Source organism: Saccoglossus kowalevskii, chromosome 3 (genome assembly GCF_978046115.1).
Source record: "Saccoglossus kowalevskii chromosome 3, keSacKowa6.1, whole genome shotgun sequence".
In the NCBI taxonomy this organism is placed as follows: Eukaryota; Metazoa; Hemichordata; class Enteropneusta; family Harrimaniidae; genus Saccoglossus; species Saccoglossus kowalevskii.
Window position 1 is genome coordinate 42,769,097 of NC_140643.1, and position 16,849 is coordinate 42,785,945.

Here is a 16,849-nt window from a genome sequence, read left to right on the forward strand (position 1 = left end):
TAAAAAGAAAGTGTCAATACGGGATTTACTTTGATTTCTTGACCATGTGTATTACCGTGATGTGGTATTTGATAAACAATTAGCGGATCATGGAGGATGTGGTTCGTGGCTGTCTAATTTGTTTATAACAGGGTTTGCAGTGCAGTTATAGTCTCCTCCTATAATGCCTTGATCTTGATTTAGATCGTTTGGAAATTGTTTTAAAACCTTAAAAAAAGCAAGCCGTTCCACCCCATCGGTTGGAGCGTAAACGTTTATCAGATCGAGAGGAGAGCCCTCAACGTTCATGTGAATATGTAATAACTGGCCAGGAACTACATCGCTACGGCTCAGCACAATCATTGTTTTTAAAGCGCGGTAGTCGTCGCGCTGCGCATGTGCGACATTTGTGTTGATAAACATTGATTTTCCCACAATCCAATGCGTTCTTCAAATGGAAATCACAAGTATGAGGTTTGACCTGGGCGCTATTTGCACTGATTACCGACGGTAACTCCTCGGACATCTTCCAATCACATGAAAATTGCCTAATTAAAGCTTGGAAACGTCTCAGATCGTACTCGTTGATCTGCGCAACAGTCAAAGTCGCCATCTTTGTTTATATGATACCCATATATCTCGCACATGCGCAGCGCGACGATTACCGCGCTTTAAGATTGATTAATATGGCGATACCAGCGGATGTGTAGTCCCATGAGAAAAGAACGTGGGACCCCTCCACACAACCTGCCACTGTGGCTCATCTGAGGCAATGGTGTGGGTTTCTTGAAGCAGATAAAAATCACTTAAAAGTTCAACTTGAGGAATCCAAAAAGTCGGTAACGCTTCGTTGAGTCGCGACAGCCGTGTACATTCCATCTCAGACTAGTATACTAGTACAAGAGATTCCATGTAACCGCTGAGATGTTCGCCATAAGTAAATATAATAAACACCAGTCAGCAATTTGTTTTGCGCGTTGTGTCATTCTTAGCATGTGATTTTTCATTTGCATATTCAGTGTACTATGTTGGCGGAAAAATAAATACAACCCCGTGTTTTAGTCCACATTATAGTATTCATATACTCATTTGGGGCTTTAGCTCTATGGAATATAGTCAAACTAGCTAGTCAGCTGGCGTACAAGTGATAATACAATATGTACAAGCACCTCATTAGACCCGTGATTTACATCCTTTTTTCTGAGTATTTGAAACTAAAATTATCCTCTAACCCAGAAGCCAATCTCTTCTGTGTCCATTAAGTTGTTCATATGCAAGGTTTTTTCCACGCAAAAAACACCGATTGTAGTTGAATTTCGTTAGCGGGTGGCCTAAAGTTACCTCAGCCGGATTGTTTGAGATTTTTTCACTGTTTTGCAGGAATTTAAATCTGCTATTTATTGCCAAGCGACAGTTCTGGACATTGAATTTTCTCATCTTCCCATCATTGTTGAATTATGGCAGTTTGAAGCGCTATCCTGGCGCCAACCAGGCCACGGTCAGCTGGCGCACACGTGATAATAAAAAAATGCGATTTTTACTATATGGTGGCCGCCATCTTGAATGCGGCATAAAACTAAATAACAGGGACAAGTTGTGAAACGCGTTTTTCAGATTCCTACAAATTAGGACAAAAATACCAATCTTTCACAGAAATACTATCCATTGGGGGTAATGTTAAGCCAACCAATAACAAAATTCGGCCGAATTCGCCGTTTTTGTGTGGAAAAATCCTATAAATTACACGAAGAACATGGAACACTTTCCCGGAGTATTTGAAACCGAAATTGTCATCTAACTGTAAGGCAGTCGTTGATTGGCTGCTCAGCTGGAATGACAGTTTTTGGTTTCAAATACCCCAGTAAAGTGTTCTATGTTCTTTGTGTAATTAGGTGTTAGTATTTTAGGGATTTTCAACCATTTATTTATATGATAGTCGGTGTTTAATATTTAAGGTATAGATGCGGGTTCGTAGACACTTGGGAGAGAATTTTTTTGCTTTTTATTATCCAAACAGTCTTGGCTATATACTGTTAAAATTTCGCAGCATTGTGAATAGTGGAACATACTCAAAAGACGATTTTAAAATATAGAAAGCAGGTACAAACATTCTCACTTTTGAATGCTTAGAAAGATTCAGCAAGTCTGTACATAAATAATAAAAAAGAAACATGTTGAAAAAAATTAATGACGGATTCCCATATTATGCACTATACTAGTATTTAACTTTTTACAAATAGGTTTAAATTTGGGGCTGTTACAGCCATTTTAATTATGAGCATTAGCAACTGGTTATGCAAATTATCCATTATCTCCACTTGTGTTTTTTCAGTTTACCAGGGAAGTTCAAATTTAAACTTTCACACAACATTTGTCAGTTGTTTATTAACAAATGGGCATCCAGGTGTATATATAGTATATTTTGTTTTCATATTACAAAGTGGTAAAGCAGGATGTGTGCCGTATAGTCAATCCCGGTCAGTATTTCACATTTCGAATGTCATTGTCCGAGAATGCAAAGCTTTAAAAATAAGCCCAGACGTCCCTTTGTTCGTAGAGACGTTGTCAAGATAGTGTGAAAATTTCAAGACAAACTGACAAAAACTGTGGGAGCTAATTAATTTTCAATCTCTTCGACCAACCAGAAAACACGAACGGAGATAATGCCCGTTTTAGGAAAGTGACGTTAATCGCCCACAAAAATGGATATTGCATCACGACGACATGACAAAATCCATCATACACCGACGCTTGCAGATGTTCAATCGTCAGATACAAAAATAAAATAAAAATATTTACAATTCGAGGGAAACGGTCGTAAGTGAAAACTGTCATGGCGTCGTGTTATCTTTTCTACTGAGAGAGGAGCACAATGGATTACGTAAAGCCGAATACGGTTATATAAACCAAAGACATTAAAAAGAAATGTTTATTGTCTTTGTATAAGCATAGCGATCGCCATTGGGTGGGTTGAGTCTAAATTTACCTTTCTCCAAACCTTTAAAAAAATACTTTGTGCGAAGCAGTTTATCACGATCCCCAGTGAAATGGACCGTGCGAAGCACAGTCAGCTGGCGCACACATGATAATAAAATAATCACGATATTTGCTATATGGGGCCATCTTGAATGCAGCATAAAACCACAGTCCCTCAACACCTGTTGAGGGACTGTGATAAAACTAAATAACAGATTGTGAAACGCGTTTTTCAGATTCCTACAAATCTTTCACAACAATACGATCCGTTGGGGTTATATTAAGCCAACCGATAACAAAATTCAGCCGAATTCGGCGTTTTTGTTTCCAGTTTTGTTTTGTTTTAATTAACCGAGCATTTTTCGTTTGTGTATTTTGCCACTGAAAAGTTAGTTATCGATGACAGCACAGCAATGGTGTTTATCCATTGAATCGTAATGATATTAGTGCGAAACGAAAAATGTATACTTCAATTTTAAAAGGCCTAAAATGCGTGAAAAAAATAAATATTTAACTGTATACCACTGGAAGCTGCCAGACTCGAAGTTGTTGACATGTTGCGAGAAGACGACTGGGGGCGTGATTTCGGGCCGATAGTTTGGCCCGATGCCCAGGCCTATCAGAGTTCAACCCTGAGGGATTATTGGAGCCGAACTTGGCTCGAGCTGAACGCGTATACACGGCCATTTTTGCTGGCTCGAGCCGTAAGGCTCTGATAAAATGCTGTCGTGTACAGAGCCAGCCGCACGAAATTTTACATGCGGGTGAGATCTGAAATCTAGACCCTCTGAAACGCTATTTCCTGCATTTTGAGGGGTAAATTTTGCTGGCACGAAGGGTTTCAGCTTGCTTGCCCAACATTTTTTCGGGTGGGCGACCGCCCCGTGCCGCCGCCACTGGTGTAAACGTAGCAATGATTACCCAACAGTGACTAGCGTATAAATTATCGTAGATGGCGTGAATGTTAATCAAGTTTAGATTTCTAAACAGAAGAACGTATCATATAAACAACGCCAACAGTGTGTCGGTGCCAGAGTATTAGTCGCTGTTCTCTCGCTGTGAACGCTGCTGCTTCCCAGACCCAATGCCATGGCAACATTAAGAGTCACCGGAACCGTGAGATGCTTTATTTTCACCTACCTCATTGCTTTGTCAGTATTGGGGCAGGCCAAAGACAGTACAAGTAAGTGAGTGAGTGAGTGATGACATTGTTATTGTAGTATCGACAGCCAAAAGATCGCTTCCCATTCTTCATGTGTGGGCAAGACGTCAAATATATACATACGTTACGACCAGATTACCGCCAACTTTCGTTTGGTCTGGGTGATGCCTCTGCGCACACCATTTTCCATCTTTAATTTAACTGCCGATGTGGATGTGTTACTGGATGTAATAGTATTTTTTAATGGAGTCATTTGTTCGCTGTAAATATTATTGCGAACGCCATGGTGCATGTTTCCACGAACTAGTATTTACTGGTATCCACTACCGTGACAGCCCCCATTTCAAGGAAAATGGTATATTTCATATATAAATAGTCAGGCATTCCACAATTGCTGTAAATTGAATACTTCCTCTGTACCCCTTTACGTATGGAGTATGTTTTATTTCAAAAGCCATGTATATTTGATTTATACTTATGTTATTGTATTTAGTACATTGTACTTGCACTGTCAACGAGATTCGCGAAATCTCACAAAATGCGTGAGTTTCAACTGCGAGATTACCGACGAGACGTCTATAAAAGCTTCAGAATGGGATACCCTAAAGTGTGTTCCGCGTTCCAAAAATTGTCTATTTTAAATAACCACTTATTTAGTATTTACTAATAACTTGTATGTTACAAGCACGTCCTATGTATTGTTTGTTCACGTGTGGGCTGGGCTGCCAATCAATTGCCTGCGTTACTCAATTTAAACCGTTTGTTTTCCCATATTCAATCACTTAATACATAATCGTAAATAACAATAAAACTGTCTCAAGGACGGGCAGGAACGGATTGAACGAACGAACAAACATAGATCGTGGAACGAGAAACACACTTTAGGCTATATATCCCTTTCAGAACCGATTCTTATTAGAAGGCTAGATGGCAGCCGACACTGCTGACACTGTTGTGTGTTAAGAAATAAATAGAGAAACATCTTGGCAGCAGGCAGAGCACTTCCTGTTGTCCAGCCACTTTAATCCGTATAACAACTTACGTTTTGATCATACACAAATTTTAGAGCATTTTCATATCCATAAGCAATGGAATATTTTCATAGATATTATAATAGAAAAGTTTTGGTAAATTTGATTATCTACCCAGAATTACAAGACAAAAACTAAAATTTGACAAAGCTTGATGGGTAAAATCCAGACTAGACTAAGACCTGGTTTGTTTGCTTACAAGCTGGATGTCTGCTACATTAAGACCAAACGTAAACAATCTTAAGGTCTAACACCTCAACACCCAAAACAGACTTTTGTTGATTTTCCTTTTGAGTCAACATACTCAAGTCACAAACTACACTCTCTATTGTTGCATTTCAATAATTTACATTGGTACACAGTCCCTCTATCCCCGGTCTGGAAACGACTAGCGTTCTTTTGTCTCGAGCCGCGCTGCGGGTAAACAAACCGTTCACACCCGGGCCGAGGGAGTCAGGAAGTCAGACACATTACAATACCGTCAGAATATTCATTAAAATCGGTAAATTTACCGTCATGCAAAGCGATACCTCATTGTATGACTTCACTTTGACTTCAAATTTGGGCAACTACAACATAAACAAAACATGTAAACAAAATTATCACTATGAAATTTGGGGGTTTTAAACCATGATGCGTATCAAAACCAGCCTACCAACTCATAAACATCCAGTTCTTGAAATGTAAAGATTAATATCGGGAATTATCTAGTTTTAATAGGGAAAAAACTTCGCGTGCCAGCATGCTGGCATCGCTAAACTAATCTTGTCAAATTGGCGTCGTTCATGTTAATGTAGTTGATCGGAAAACATGTGATATTTCTGATTCTTGGGGGTTCATAACAGTTCAAGTCAACTATACAACAACTAATGACTTTATTCGATACACCAGTATAAAACAATGCTTCAATGTTTGTATATAAATGAGTTTTTAGTACAAAATAACGTACATTGTCATTTCAAAACGTCGCCATTTGCATCTCACGATCGAAAAAGTATCCATATAAATCGCCCAATAGAGGATAGAGGGACTGTGATTGGTACCTTAAAATTCGATGAGAAATGGAAGAAAAAAACGTCAATTTTCTGATTTATCACCTTAGATTGTAAATTGTACACAAAACAAAGAGACGCAATGTTTTACACTATCAACAGTGTAAATGCAAATTTTCTGAATTTGGATAGAGAAAAGTAGTTAAAGGCCCAGGTATACTATAAATACGCTCCTAAACAATAGGGATTATTTCCGTGCTTGTCACGCTGTAGTAAACAGCTCCAGCCAAGCTCGGTAAAAACGCGTTTTCTCGAACTTACAAGTCTATTATGTCGTGCCAAAGTGGATGCATGTGACTATGAATATCACAGCAGTGATTGTGTGTAGTATTATGACAATAAATAGTGTACGAGCTGAGATTTTGGCGGATAAAAGTAAAAAACATGAACCGGGGAAAGGGACGCGCGACTAATCTTGAATAATTACTACTGTCAATCAAAGTCACGTGATGTTGGACTGCTGAAACAGGATGCGTCATAGGCTATGCAAGTGATTAACAACACTCATTAGCGTAGCCACACCTCCAATTCACACTTGCCCGGGGCAAGTGAATTGGGCCTTTAAGGTCGTATTATAGGTACGACCATGAGGGCGCTGTTCATACTCGGATGCGATGACGTCATACGGGGAGGGATGACGTCACAATGGGAGGCCGTGCATAGCTTAGCATAAATAATGACGTCACAATGGGAATTCGTGCATAAATTAGCATAAATGAGCGTCCATGGCCGTAAAGGGGATAATTTGAATGAGGATGACGTCACAATGGGATATTTTAATACATTTGCATAAATTACCATCAATTTTTTTTAATTATTTTTTTTAATTATTTTTAATTATTTTTTAATTATTTTTTAATTGGACAGGCGTGGACGAAAGATTTTTCATGAGGATGACGTCACAATGGGATATTGCGAATACATTTGCATACATAAAATTGATGTGAATACGAGGTCGTGTCGAGGTCATCGTGAATACATTTGCATAAATTACCATCATTTTTAATTATTTTTTTTTAATTATTTTTAATTATTTTTAATTATTTTTAATTGGACAGGCGTGGACGAAAGATTTTTCAGAATGTGTCATAGAGGGCGCTCTCTCTCACACACACACACTAATAAATACACGGCATTTTTGAAAACTAACGGAGTTTAGGGCTAATCTGCACTGGCTCGGAAGGTTGTAAATGATTAGCTAGTTTGAATTTCTAATTTGCATAACATTACTGAGAATGAACGTGCATTCAACGCCACAAGTCTTTTGTTTTTTTAGCCAATCAGAATTCATCTTCCGAGCCAGTGCAGATCAGCAGGGAGTTTATTGCACAAAAAAAGTAAACAAGAATGAAATATTGACATGGAGTATACATTCATGGCGTGGTTGAGTATTTTTTTTTAACGCCACGAAAAAAACATACGATGTGAGTAAGGAAAATAGTTGCGTAGCGTATAAATGTTTAGCATGATTAAATATTTCTTAACACCTCGAAAAATACATGTAAATGTGCGGCGTGGTTAAATTCATTTTTCACGTCACGAGAAATACGAGTACATAAACGATTCGATTAAATACACGGAAGAGTGAAAAGTCAATAATTATACAGTAAACAGTGAACAATAAAAATAATTCATTCTATATATACATATGTTGTTCATCGTTTATATTTTCTTACCTCATATTTGCTTTGTTTTGTTTGAGTAAATTATTTTTAACGACACGAAAAAATACGAGTACATAAACGATTCGATTAAAAACACATAAAAGGGAAACGTCAATAATAGTAAACAGTGAACAATAAATAATAATTCATTCTATATATACATGTTCATTTTTACATTTCTTACATCCTTTCAATGAGTCAAGCAGTCTGTACATTTTTTTTATTCCATCGTTCCAATCAGAATCGCTCATCTGTCGTAGAAGAAAAAAAGAGAGAGAGAGAGAATAATATTAAAAACCAATAGTCACCCCATAAAACTGCGGTAATAAACCCCGCTAAAATGCAAAGTATGCAAAATCGGTTGATCGACGTACAGTTTGTTTTTTTCAAAAATGGTGGACTACGCTACGATGAGTTAAAATATATAATTACCTGATCGTTTCACAGAGTAACGTTTGACATACATAATCATCACACGGAATGAGTTTACGGTGTAACGTAGCGATTTTCGTTTTTCCCTTGGCGAAGAAGATATGTCCTCGCCTTCTTGCCGAAGATTCAAAGGCGGTAGACCAAGTTTGACCTTCTGTGAAAGGTCATCTCATGGATATCTACACAACGAGTCATACACGACGTATTGGCTACACATTGCTTGAAATCAAAGTATTTGATGATTGTAGATCCACGTACGAGAAATCTCTTAAATTATGTGACATGACTACCGTACGAGTCAAAATAATCTTCGTGGTAAGGTATTTCAGACAGAAAGTGGCCCAATGCGTTCCACCCGCGAACATCAACGGTGTTTGATACGAGCGATGTGTATTATTCCGAAGCACTGTCCGTGAATGCCAGTTTGAACTCAATCACAAGATTAAGTGTGAGCGCATAGGATTATTTATAAATCGTTTGTCATAAGTGTTCCTAATGTGAAATAGACCTCCCACGTAGATGATAAACAACAGATGTTGGTGTATTTGTATATTCATGTTATCTAAAACATGAACACTCGCAAACAGCCTGAGGGATAGGGTTTCAAGTTGAAAGCATTACCCCTATACCTGCGTGTATGGGATAATGATAACAGGACGGGAAACACGGGGTCAACTTGATTCGGTCAACGTGAATCAGTATGGTTCTTGTCCATCACCAATTCACTTTTCTGAAAAGGCACACCCCCACAGAGTGTAATGGCATTCCACAGCTACCATCCAAGTGCTACAATTGATTTACTCATTACAGTAGCGTTAATTTGGATTAGCGTTAATTTGGATTAGCGCTTCCTTCTCATCACTTTTCTCATCACAGTGACGTCTTGCGTAGTTATATAGTGTCTTCACATACGCGCTAAAGATTCCTGACCTGACACCATTCAGTTACTCTGATCGTTTTTGTATCATTTTTGAAGGTTTATTTTACAACGACTGGAAAACCGACTGAAAATTCTAGAAGAGGCAAGAACGAACGTTACATTTGAATGGTCAAATGACAAAGGGCTGACCCCGCTTGAATGCGCAAGAGAATGTATTAAATACAACCATATTCAATATTTCGCTTTTTTAGTGTTGACCCATTTAAACGACAGAACCAGTCTCGAAACACTGAAAGCCATAGCGGATGCTTCAAAAAACGAATTTCTCTTCCAATGGCTCGAAACCAAATTAAATGAAGCACCATGATTCTTCACAAATTACGATGACATCCTTCACAGCCTGGCAAAAGAAATCACTCAACTAACCTCACCACCAGATTCGAATTTCCACGATCAACGATCAACGACGAAAAAAATTAACCATTGAGGTAACAGGCTTCGCTACAGAGAAACAATGGAAGTTACTAGCTCGCCAAATTGAATACTTTGAAACGGGACATCTAGCCGATCATCATCGAGACATCGACTCAGAGACTGTACGCCTCAGCAAAACAACCGATTGATGAATTCGTGGACTCAAATTCTAACAAGAACAATTCTGACATAATACTTAAACTACGCTCCTTGCAAGAACATGTGGACATGAACACGACATTTCTACCCACAAGATGAAGGACATAATTTTAGTATATCTGTTAATTACTTTACGATTGGAAACTGTCGATAGAACACATTTTTATGAATGAATTGGTTTTCCGATTTGAAAATCATTGAGTAGGTATTCATGCATTAATTAATTAATAATGATCAGTCCATTGAATTTGTGTCTCACCCCAAAAAAAAAATCAGAACAGCATTACTAGACATCTCCATATTATCCAAATTTCGAAATTATACATATTTTAATATTAAATTTACTATTTTTTTACCATCAAACTACTGAATCACTGTACATATAATATACTATACGTATACCATTGACAAATTCAGACTCCGCTTATAAATTATACTCGATTATGTTTTTACCAATCATTACCCCGCCCATCATTCATGATTCGATTGACCACGTTCTGAATAATTCGTACACACAGATAAACGGATTTTTGCGATATACATGACTTCTTGTTTTCACTCCAAAACTTACTGCTTATTTGATCCCTCAATCAAAAGCTGTTTTACTTGGGATTGACCAAGAGTGTATTTCCACGTTAAACTGATGTGACGACATGTCGGTCATCAACGATTTCATAAAGGGTGACTGTCGAAAAGTGGGACACCAATAATTTAAAATAATTAGTTATACTGGAGAGAATAGATGACATTGTTTAATATTATAGAGATGTTGCGTAGTTCGTTCTTTGACGGTAAGCACGTACGCATACCATACACGTTGTATGCTAATTCATGTTAAATACAATGCGCTAAGTTTTGATTATTCCCAAGATGTACAGAGAGCACTCGCTTATCCATTAGACAGATTCCACTATACAATTACATGTATAATATCCTGACCGCATTGTTTACACTCTCGTAAATCGACTGTTTGACGTGACTGGGGCACCGGTGGACGAGGAATGCGTGCGTGCACATTACATTTCGTCAACACTTTCATTCATAATAGTATCACTTGCAATATGGCGTAATATCAATCGACGATCCTCAAAATACTGTATGTATGTATGCACGTTGTAGTTCGAATGATTAGATATTTCTTTTATTTTGCCATTTTTGTCGATTCTTTCATTATGAACAGTGTTGACTTGCTCTCGAAATAAATACTTTTACACCGATGTTACCGTTTGTAATGTTTATAAGTGTATACGTGAAAGATATTCGCCTTTGAAATAATAATTGAAGACACAACTATATAGTGTTCAAATCAGCTGGGTGTTATTATTGAAGTAACGCACGACGCGTGATATTGTTGTAATGGGGTCTGATCGCGTTCCATAACTCCTGAATAATGCCATGAATCAAATTGTCCTAACAACATGGTAAACACGGGTCAGCAATAAGTAGCTATTTTATCGGTGAGGAAAGATCTGCTTCTTGATTGCGATTATGATTATGTCTAATATAATGTATAATAATCTATTACTCTACGTACACAACTTGAAGTGGGCTTTTCAATTCAACTCACTGCGGCCGTACACAACATGGCTAGTTCCCCCTTCGAAAGAGTGCGTGCGTGTGTTGCAACGCTATCTGTGACCACTGAGCTTTTCAAATATTTACAAAGCACGATGTGATAACTGAGGTGGTAAACTGACCATGATGTCAATATCCAACCATCTAATTTGCACAATAACAATTAAAATTGAAACCGTTTTCATGCGTGGGATCTTGGTTGGAAATACAACGAAGTAACAAAAAACCAGCAAAGTGTAACAATAATAAAATCACAAACAAGTGAATGTAAAGCAAAACAAAAAAAAAAATATTTGGTGTTTGGTTTAGGCATTTGGCATTTTAGGATTTTTTTTTCTTATCGTGCCCTGAATCAGATGTGGACGAATGTTCCTAGCTCAATGATTGTTTTGTCATTTTAACTTTTTAGTATACCTGTTAGGTGTTCATCATCTGTCCTAAAGTTGATTTTATTGTATTTAATATTTTAATCATGATTTTTTTTTGTTTCTTATTGTATAGATTACAATTGAGAAGATATTTTTTTTCGTTCTCAATTTTCTAGTTGTCACAAACTGAGCAAATTCAGTCTTCAGCTATAAGATTATATACAATAAAGTAACAAAAATAAGCAATGTGTAACAATAATAAAATCACAAACATTTGAATGTAAAGAAAAACAAAATTATTTTGTGGTTGGTTTAGGCATCTGGTATTTTAGTTTTTTTCTTGTCGTAACCTGAAACAGATGTAGACGAATTTTCCTAGCTCAATGATTATTTTGTCATTTTAACTTCTTAGTATATCTGTTAGGTGTTCATCGTCCGTCCTAAAGTTGATTTTATTGTATTTAATATTTTAATCATGATTATTTCGTTCCTCCAAGTATAGATTACAATTGAGAAGTTGTTTTTCGTTCTCAATTTTCTAGTTGTCACAAACTGGGCAAATTTAGTCTTCAGCTATAAAGTTATTATATCTACCCCCTTTCCATTTGAAGGGTATGAGCCTTTATTCCGAGTTTCGCCTTAGCGCAGCACTATGTTTTAGATTTTTTATTGTGGTGAGATATTTTTTTATATGCAAATTCTGTTTTAATTTTCTGTAGGTTCGTAACTTGTTTTTATGATGTGTACTTTTATTTGCATCATGTAATGTTTCTGTGCTATGAATTTCTAAAGGATTGTTCGAATTACCTGTCAATGTTTCAATGATTTTCTTTTTTGTCATCCTGAGATTTATGTGTATTCCAAAATATTTTTTTTCCATAGTCAAATTGTCTAAAATCTGATTCATGTCTTTTACAAGGATATTTTCTCAACTCTAACAGGCTTGCCAAATTTCTTGGTTTGCTATTTACTTTGATTCATGTCTTTTACCCAGTTGTCTTTTCCCTTTTCGTCAATATGTATTCCAAGTTTGTGAGCTTCGTGAACTAGCGAGTTCGAGTTAGAATTATTTATTTTGATCCAATATTTCAATCTAGTTGCTATGGGGGAGGATATTTTCCCAACTCTAGCAGGCTAGCGAAATTTCTTGCTTTGCTATTTAATTTTAGAAGGTATTTGCAGTAATGTATTTTCATTTTTTTTTTCCATTGGTCTTTTGATTGGAAAAACAAAACAAAAACAAAATGTATACTTTCTATATACTCAATTTCAATTACTCAGTTTTTAATCTATTCTTTTTGATTATTTACTCATTAGTAGATTTCCCCTTCTTTGTGTAATAAACTCCGTTAGTTTTCAAAATGACGTGTATTTATTAGAGTGTGCGTGTGTGTGTGTGTGTGTGTGAGCGCCCTCTACGATGCATTCTGAAAATCTTTCGTCCACGCCTGTCCAATTAAAAATAATTAAAACATCCAATTAAAAAAAAATGATGGTAATTTATGCACGCCTGTCCAATTAAAAAATAATTAAAACATCCAATTAAAAAATAATAAAAAAAAAAAAATTGATGGTAATTTATGCAAATGTATTCACGATGACCTCGACACGACCTCGTATTCACATCAATTTTATGTATGCAAATGTATTCACAATATCCCATTGTGACGTCATCCTCATTTAAATGAACTCTTCACATCCATTTATGCTAATTTATGCACGAAATCCTATTGTGACGTCATCATTTACGCTAATCTATGCTTACATCCATTTATGCTAATTTATGTACGAAATCCTATTGTGACGTCATCATTTATGCTAATATATGCTTCCAAGTATGACGTCATCGCATCCCAATATGAACAGCGCCCTCATGGTCGTACCGAGGTGGAAGCATGAAGCGTGGAAGCGTGAATACATTTGCATAAATTACCATCAATTTTTTTTTTTTTATTATTTTTTAATTGGATGTTTTAATTATTTTTTAATTGGACAGGCGTGCATAAATTACCATCATTTTTTTTTAATTGGATGTTTTAATTATTTTTAATTGGACAGGCGTGGACGAAAGATTTTCAGAATGCATCGTAGAGGGCGCTCACACACACACACACACACACACGCACACTCTAATAAATACACGTCATTTTGAAAACTAACGGAGTTTATTACACAAAGAAGGGGAAATCTACTAATGAGTAAATAATCAAAAAGAATAGATTAAAAACTGAGTAATTGAAATTGAGTATATAGAAAGTATACATTTTGTTTTTGTTTTGTTTTTCCAATCAAAAGACCAATGGAAAAAAAAAATGAAAATACATTACTGCAAATACCTTCTAAAATTAAATAGCAAAGCAAGAAATTTCGCTAGCCTGCTAGAGTTGGGAAAATATCCTCCCCCATAGCAACTAGATTGAAATATTGGATCAAAATAAATAATTCTAACTCGAACTCGCTAGTTCACGAAGCTCACAAACTTGGAATACATATTGACGAAAAGGGAAAAGACAACTGGGTAAAAGACATGAATCAAAGTAAATAGCAAACCAAGAAATTTGGCAAGCCTGTTAGAGTTGAGAAAATATCCTTGTAAAAGACATGAATCAGATTTTAGACAATTTGACTATGGAAAAAAAATATTTTGGAATACACATAAATCTCAGGATGACAAAAAAGAAAATCATTGAAACATTGACAGGTAATTCGAACAATCCTTTAGAAATTCATAGCACAGAAACATTACATGATGCAAATAAAAGTACACATCATAAAAACAAGTTACGAACCTACAGAAAATTAAAACAGAATTTGCATATAAAAAAATATCTCACCACAATAAAAAATCTAAAACATAGTGCTGCGCTAAGGCGAAACTCGGAATAAAGGCTCATACCCTTCAAATGGAAAGGGGTAGATATAATAACTTTATAGCTGAAGACTAAATTTGCCCAGTTTGTGACAACTAGAAAATTGAGAACGAAAAACAACTTCTCAATTGTAATCTATACTTGGAGGAACGAAATAATCATGATTAAAATATTAAATACAATAAAATCAACTTTAGGACGGACGATGAACACCTAACAGATATACTAAGAAGTTAAAATGACAAAATAATCATTGAGCTAGGAAAATTCGTCTACATCTGTTTCAGGTTACGACAAGAAAAAAACTAAAATACCAGATGCCTAAACCAACCACAAAATAATTTTGTTTTTCTTTACATTCAAATGTTTGTGATTTTATTATTGTTACACATTGCTTATTTTTGTTACTTTATTGTATATAATCTTATAGCTGAAGACTAAATTTGCTCAGTTTGTGACAACTAGAAAATTGAGAACGAAAAAAAATATCTTCTCAATTGTAATCTATACAATAAGAAACAAAAAAAAATCATGATTAAAATATTAAATACAATAAAATCAACTTTAGGACAGATGATGAACACCTAACAGGTATACTAAAAAGTTAAAATGACAAAACAATCATTGAGCTAGGAACATTCGTCCACATCTGATTCAGGGCACGATAAGAAAAAAAAATCCTAAAATGCCAAATGCCTAAACCAAACACCAAATATTTTTTTTTTTTTTTTGCTTTACATTCACTTGTTTGTGATTTTATTATTGTTACACTTTGCTGGTTTTTTGTTACTTCGTTGTATTTCCAACCAAGATCCCACGCATGAAAACGGTTTCAATTTTAATTGTTATTGTGCAAATTAGATGGTTGGATATTGACATCATGGTCAGTTTACCACCTCAGTTATCACATCGTGCTTTGTAAATATTTGAAAAGCTCAGTGGTCACAGATAGCGTTGCAACACACGCACGCACTCTTTCGAAGGGGGAACTAGCCATGTTGTGTACGGCCGCAGTGAGTTGAATTGAAAAGCCCACTTCAAGTTGTGTACGTAGAGTAATAGATTATTATACATTATATTAGACATAATCATAATCGCAATCAAGAAGCAGATCTTTCCTCACCGATAAAATAGCTACTTATTGCTGACCCGTGTTTACCATGTTGTTAGGACAATTTGATTCATGGCATTATTCAGGAGTTATGGAACGCGATCAGACCCCATTACAACAATATCACGCGTCGTGCGTTACTTCAATAATAACACCCAGCTGATTTGAACACTATATAGTTGTGTCTTCAATTATTATTTCAAAGGCGAATATCTTTCACGTATACACTTATAAACATTACAAACGGTAACATCGGTGTAAAAGTATTTATTTCGAGAGCAAGTCAACACTGTTCATAATGAAAGAATCGACAAAAATGGCAAAATAAAAGAAATATCTAATCATTCGAACTACAACGTGCATACATACATACAGTATTTTGAGGATCGTCGATTGATATTACGCCATATTGCAAGTGATACTATTATGAATGAAAGTGTTGACGAAATGTAATGTGCACGCACGCATTCCTCGTCCACCGGTGCCCCAGTCACGTCAAACAGTCGATTTACGAGAGTGTAAACAATGCGGTCAGGATATTATACATGTAATTGTATAGTGGAATCTGTCTAATGGATAAGCGAGTGCTCTCTGTACATCTTGGGAATAATCAAAACTTAGCGCATTGTATTTAACATGAATTAGCATACAACGTGTATGGTATGCGTACGTGCTTACCGTCAAAGAACGAACTACGCAACATCTCTATAATATTAAACAATGTCATCTATTCTCTCCAGTATAACTAATTATTTTAAATTATTGGTGTCCCACTTTTCGACAGTCACCCTTTATGAAATCGTTGATGACCGACATGTCGTCACATCAGTTTAACGTGGAAATACACTCTTGGTCAATCCCAAGTAAAACAGCTTTTGATTGAGGGATCAAATAAGCAGTAAGTTTTGGAGTGAAAACAAGAAGTCATGTATATCGCAAAAATCCGTTTATCTGTGTGTACGAATTATTCAGAACGTGGTCAATCGAATCATGAATGATGGGCGGGGTAATGATTGGTAAAAACATAATCGAGTATAATTTATAAGCGGAGTCTGAATTTGTCAATGGTATACGTATAGTATATTATATGTACAGTGATTCAGTAGTTTGATGGTA